General features: G+C 51.2%; 1 long non-coding RNA gene across 1 annotated transcript; it reads left to right on the top strand.

The window, feature by feature from the left end:
• The first annotated feature begins 4,553 nt into the window (after positions 1 to 4,553).
• Positions 4,554 to 5,926, top strand: LOC123364121. Its single transcript, XR_006577006.1, has 3 exons — positions 4,554 to 4,716; positions 4,908 to 5,033; positions 5,786 to 5,926. It is a non-coding gene; the product is annotated as an uncharacterized LOC123364121 (long non-coding RNA).
• The last annotated feature ends 771 nt before the right edge of the window (positions 5,927 to 6,697 follow it).

The following is a 6,697-nucleotide window of genomic DNA, read 5'->3' as shown; positions in this document are numbered from 1 at the left end:
CTGAAGTTTCGGAGATGGCTCTGAATTCAAACAAAACCCAAAATGAATTCATTGCGGCTCAGCAAAGTGATGTATCTCTGGAGAGAGCCAGGAATGATGCCCAAAGTCAGGTCCCAGCCAGTGAAGAGAGAGGCAGGTTTTTCATGCAGGATGGGCTGTTGTATAGGGAGCCGCCCAGGGGAAGGAAGAATTCCCAAGCAGCAGCTCACAAACAGCTGGTGGTACCGGAGAGTTACCGCAGTGATTTGTTGAAGTTGGCTCATGATGGTCCATTTGCAGGACATCTGGGTGTAGGCAAAACATGTGACAGGCTAGAGCAAAATTTCTACTGGCCTCACCTCTTTGGGTCGGTGAGAGATTACTGCAGGAGCTGTGAACTGTGCCAGAAGCGTAAGGGGTTAAGAGGGCCTAGCAAGGTGCCCCTCCAGCCTCTGCCTGTTATTGGGGAGGCTTTTGCCAGAGTGGCTGTGGATATTGTGGGGCCATTCCCAAGACCCTCCAGAAATGGGAAGAAATACATTCTGGTGTTGGTAGATTTTGCTACCAGATATCCTGAGGCTGTAGCCTTGGCTAATATTGAGGCAGAGACAGTGGCAGTGGCCTTGTTCTCTATTTTCAGCAGGGTGGGTTTTCCTAAAGAAATATTGTCTGACCGTGGGTCTAACTTCATGTCCGTGGTTTTCAAGCAGTTGTGGGAGTTATGTGGGGTAAAGCACCTGAAGGCTGCTCCCTACCACCCCCAGACTAATGGCCTAGTGGAAAGGTTCAATGGAACCCTAAAGTCTATGTTGAAAATGTATGTTGATAGACGCCAGAATGACTGGGATGTTCTGCTGCCGTATCTATTGTATGCGTACAGGAGTGTGCCCCAAGAGTCTACAGGGTTTGCTCCCTTTGAGCTGCTCTATGGGAGGCAGGTCCGGGGGCCCCTAGATTTGGTCCGTGACTCGTGGGAAGGTAATGTGAAGGAGACAGAGCAGCCAGTGGCTGAGTATGTGGCTCAGTTCAAGGAGAGTTTGCAGGAGATGATGAAGTTGGTTGAGCAGAATCTGAAGGAGAGCCAGGATTCTCAGAAAGCCTGGTATGATAAAGATGCTAAGGAGAGAGCGTTTGAAATAGGGGACATGGTATTGGTGTTAGATCCTGTCCGGAGGAACAAAATGAAAGATGTTTGGATTGGGCCCATGGAGGTAGTGGAGAAAATTAATGAGGTGACCTATGACGTGGGAAAGCCAGAGCTCCAGGGAAGTGTGCAGACAGTGCATGTGAACAGAATGAAGGCTTATCATGCAAGGGAGGTAAATGTGAACATGATCTGTTGTGCTGAGGAAGAGGCAGTGTCTGTCCCTTTGATTGACATGGTTGCTGAAACCCAGGAAGAGACGCCTCTTGAGAGCATTGAGATGGGGGAGGGTTTATCCCCCCCTCAAAGAAAGGAGCTGCTAATGTTGTTAAAACACCACAAGCGAACCTTCTCCAACAGGCCAGGGCTCACTGATAGGATGACACACTCCATTCAGACGGTGGGTCCCCGCCCAGCTCCTAGCAGAGCTTATAGGGCCAAGGGAGACATGCAAAGGCAGATCCAGGAGGAAGTAAAAAGCATGCTGACAATGGGGGTAATTACCCAATCCATGAGCCCCTGGGCCTCGCCCATTGTGATGGTGCCAAAGAAGGATAAAACCATGAGGTTTTGTGTGGATTACAGGAAGCTAAATGCGATCACTCAGCCTGACCCTTACCCCACACCCAGAATAGAGGATCTATTGGATACACTGGGGGGGGCAAAGTTTATAAGCACCCTGGATTTGACTAGGGGATATTGGCAAATTCCCCTAGATGCTGATGCACAAGAAAAATCCGCTTTCATAGTGGAATCTGGCCTGTATGAGTTCAAAGTGTTGCCCTTTGGGATGCGTAATTCAGGGGCTACTTTCATGAGACTTATAAACGAGGTCCTACGGGGATTAGAGTCTTTTGCCAGGGCCTATATAGACGACCTGGCCATATTCAGCAGTTCGTGGCAAGATCACCTTAACCACGTAGGGGTTGTGCTGCACCGGCTCAGAGAGGCCAATCTAACTGTTAAGGTGTCTAAATGCAGAATGGGAGCTGCTGAGGTGACCTACCTGGGGCACAGGGTGGGCAATGGGCAACTGCGCCCTGAGCCTTTGAAGGTGGAGGCCATTAAGAGCTGGCCTGTCCCTAGAACTAAGAAACAGGTCCAATCGTTCATTGGTCTGGCCAACTACTACAGGAGGTTTGTTCAGGGATTCAGTGACATTGTTGCTCCCATCACAGACCTGACGAAAAAGGAAAAACCGGACCAGGTGCGATGGACCGAGGCCTGTGAGCAGGGATTTCAAAGCATCAAGAATGCTTTGGCTAAAGAGCCGGTTTTGGCCAGCCCAGATTTTAGCAAACCTTTTCTGCTGTGTACAGATGCTTCCAATATCGGGCTTGGGGCAGTACTGATGCAAGAAGGGGAAGGTGATAAAAGACATCCCGTGGCGTATCTAAGCAAGAAATTGTCCCCCACTGAGCAAAATTATGCTACCATTGAGAAGGAATGTTATGCCATTGTCTGGGCTGTCAAGCAGCTTAAGCCCTATTTGTACAACAAAAGTTTCACTGTGTTGAGTGATCATGCCCCTCTGGTCTGGCTGCACAAGGCCAAAGGTACCAACTCCAGATTGCTGCGCTGGAGTTTGGCCCTTCAAGAGTATGAAATGGATATAGTCCACATAAGGGGGAAGGAAAATATCGTAGCTGATGCATTGTCCAGAGTGGGGAGCTCTTAGGATGCAGTCAGTGATGTTTTGTCATCCCTTCCTGCATCACTTTTGCGTTGGGGGTGTGACGTTATTGATATAAATGGGAACCATATAGAACATGGGTTGCAACCAAGGTCCTGTGGTGGCACCAAATCCTAAGTAAAGGGGGTCATATAAGGTGTCTAAGACCAGGTTCTGGGTTGCTGGTTATGATTATGCTGTCTGTATGTCTGTGTATCATTTTGTAGTTGAAGTTATAAGTATTGGCTCTGTACTGTCTGTAGTTTGTATTATGCTCTGCTTCTGGGAAAGATCCCAGACAAGCTGATGTTAGCCCTGCATAGCTGGCTTGATGGCCCATTAAAGGGCCATCAGCTACACAATTGACCCATGGAGAGAAGGCAGACACGCCTTGTGACTCAGCAAAGTATGCAGAAACTTGTCCATGTGACTGCAAACTCCATTTTATTTTTGCTGTAAGTTTCCACCGTGAGGACAAAGGGATTCTTACACCTGGAAAAGTCTATATAAGGCTGAGGCATCATCTCCATCTTGTCTTCAATCCTGCTTCTGACCTCTGGAGGGATTTTGCTACAAGCTGAAGCTCGGCACAAAGGACTGACTGACCCATCCCAGCGGGGGTGTATTCCAGAGACTCAATTTGAACCTGCAGTTTACTCCATCTCTGCTGCAAGCCTGAACTAAGAACTTTACCATTACTGTATGTAATTGATTCCATTTAACCAATTCTACCTCTCATCTCTACTTTTTTCCCTTTATGAATAAACCTTTAGATTTTAGATTCTAAAGGATTGGCAACAGCGTGATTTGTGGGTAAGATCTGATGTGTATATTGGCCTGGGTCTGAGGCTTGGTCCTTTGGGATCGAGGGAACCTTTTTCTTTTATTGGGGTGTTGGTTTTCATAACCATTCATCCCCAGGACGAGTGCACTGGTGGTGATGCTGGGAGACTGGAGTGTCTAAGGAAATTGCTTGTGTGACTTGTGGTTAGCCAGTGGGGTGAGACCAAAGTCCTTTTTGTCTGGCTGGTTTGGTTTGCCTTAGAGGTGGAAAAACCCCAGCCTAGGGCTGTGACTGCCCTGTTTAAGCAATTGGTCCTGATTTGGCACTTTCAGTTGGGTCCCGCCAGAATCGCACCGTCACACCATCTCTTCCAGATCACAAGACCTGCTTCTGCAAGAAGGAGTGGGAGCAGCAGCTGCTGCAGGTAAGGGTCAGAGAAATGGAGGGCTGGAAAGAAACTCAAGAGGTCATCTAGTCCAGCCCGCCCACACTGAGGCAGGATTAAGAGGCCCCTCAGCAGCACTGCATTGTGGGACAGAGGAAGGGGCTGAACCCAGCAGATACAATTGGAGAAGCACCAGGGGCAGCTCATAAGGATTCACAAGCATTAGGAGAGACGTGGGGGGTGACAGTGCACGCTCCCTCTTCCCCTGCCCTTCCCTCGCAGCTGTGGTGGGCTCCTGGCTGGAGCTATTGAGAGGACCAGTTTCTTGGCACCTCTCACTTCTAACTGGCTCTTCTTTCCCTGGCAGTTCCTGGAAGACCTTCTCTTCTTCATCTCGGACCATACCTGGCTGGGCTGATTCATCGCTAGTATCAGGCGCCAGCTGCCCACAGTGATAAGCGGCGCGGTGACAATGTCGGTGTCCTGGAAGGAATTGGGGGTCAGTGCCTAGTTCAGAACAGCAGTCGCTACCCAGGGGCAGCTTGGGGCCAGTGAAGCAGACAACTATACCCAGTGGGCTCTGTGCATGCCAGGCCGTGCCCAATGCATCCAGCGTGATGGTGTCTCTTTCGCAGAGCTTCCTCTCCAAGTGCTGGGGCACCGGACTGATGGTTTTTCCAGCAGAGAGCATCAAGCCCCAGCTATGGCTTCTGGTGGAGATGGTTGATTTCCGAGAAGAAGAGGAAAGAGAGGTGAGGTCTTTGCTCCTCCACGGTCAAGAGATCCCTCATTCCTTGTCAATCCCCTGATGCTACATTATGTTCTGCCAGTGGATTGAAAAGATCTTCCTTATACCCATGCCCATGGCGATGACTTTGAGAGCCCATCCTGGCCCCTTGGCTTGTTGCTCAGCATTCCCAACCTCCATCTTTCTGTCTCTCAGAGACTCGCCCGAGCGCTTGGGCTGTGTACCAGGCAACATCTAGGCGAGATTTTCACCATCCTGGAGCACTGGGAGGAGTTCGTCAGCAGGGTGAAGTTCCAGCCTTCTGCCGGTGGCTCTCTGGAGGTATGGTCCCACCTAGCATCTCTGCTCTTTCATCCATCCCTTCACCAGCCTTTTCAGGTAAAGGGACCTGCCAGGGAGGACTCTGCTTCCCAGAAGCCTGTTCAGTGAAGAGCTGAATTTCCAAGCAGTGGCTCAGCCTCCGTGGAGGGAGCCCTTTCCTTACTCCTCCGTGGAGCTGCAATCACAGCACAATGGGGTGGATCCAGGGGGGAAGGTGGGTCCTGTTGTATAAGCTCTCCGGGGTTTCTCCTGGGGAGCTCAGACATGCTCCACGCAGCCCCATAAACAAGGCTCAGAGAGGGCCCAAAAGATGCTGCCATACCATCAGCTCCAGCTGACACATTTCTCAGCAGAACAGACCCTTGGTCTTCTCCTGATCTGGGCTATTTCACAGACCTTCCTGGCAGACTCACCAGGGCTGGCATGTCTGACATTCCCCTCGCACCACCACCACCACCACCACCTTCCCAGTAACTCTCTGGGCCTGTGCAATCCACTGTAGTCCCAGTGACATCTCTGGAGCTAGGCTGAATTAAAGCAGCTGCTAGTGCGTCCCCTTTGGCTGCCAGGTCACCTCAGCCACCAAATCCTGGGGAGCTGGGAAGGGTCTCGGAGTCCAGGCAATTCAGCTCAGCAGAGTAGCCTTTGGTTGCTAAGCCGGCTGGGTGAAAAATCCTCCCCTGGCCCCATTTGTGAGTTAGGAGCAGCTGGAGGCCATCCCGCCTCCTCACTCTTTCCTTTGCAATTCTCAGGAGCCAGCTTCCATCGAGCAACTGAGAAGCCTCCTGCTCCTCACCTATGGGCACGTGGTCCACTTGGGCCCCACAGATCTCATCCTAGAGAGCACAGACTGCAAGATCCTGTCTCCCATGTGACAACACTATTTTCTGAGCCCACACGTAAGTCAGAGCCCTCCCCTGACTGCCCACGCAGCACCTACCCGGGCTGTGCACAGCAGCACAGAGCTATGTCTTTGCATAAACTCAGCTCAGAGGGCTGGCCCTTTGCCCCAGGAGGGACCGGAGACATGGGAATAGCACCATTCTCTGTCACTCCCCCATCTCAGTTAGCTTCTTCTCTGATTCCAGGCCAACGGAAGCTAATGGAAGGACTCCCACCTGGGCCTTGTTAGAGTGTAGCTGAGCATCACTTGGTGCTCTTGTCCCAGAGACGACTGTACCCTGTTTGGTACCTCTAGGCTTGTGCCGCACTCAGGGATCATGAGATAAAGATTTATGGCCTGTTTCCCCACACACTGCAGTCGATGGTGTAGCTGGGCACAAAAGGCGCATGGAGGGATTCAGGCCCCTAGCCTGGTTGACAGGCTCTGGTGCTGAAGGGGGATTTTTGAGTGACTTCACAAGGGCCTTTCGCAGGAACTTAGCCTATTGGGCAAAGGTGGTGAGGTGGCTGTGACCTCACACAGCACCCTTAATCTCAGCCTGGCAGCACAGGGATGCAGGGTAGGGGGAAACTGGGAGACCCCTGTAGCCTTGCTGCAGGAAGCCTCCTTCTCGCGGTGTCTCCTAAAGGACTAAGAGAGGATTTGTGGTCACGCACCTGAGTGCTAAGGAGGAGCTTCTTTGGGAGTGTTCTCCTTTCTGTGTTGATTTTGTAGAAAGCAGACATTCCCTGTGTAGAAGGTAAGATTCTTCTTCGAGTGC

The sequence above is a fragment of the Mauremys mutica genome, chromosome 2 (genome assembly GCF_020497125.1).
Source record: "Mauremys mutica isolate MM-2020 ecotype Southern chromosome 2, ASM2049712v1, whole genome shotgun sequence".
Taxonomy (NCBI): domain Eukaryota; kingdom Metazoa; phylum Chordata; order Testudines; family Geoemydidae; genus Mauremys; species Mauremys mutica.
This window is presented reverse-complemented; position numbering and strand designations above follow the sequence as displayed.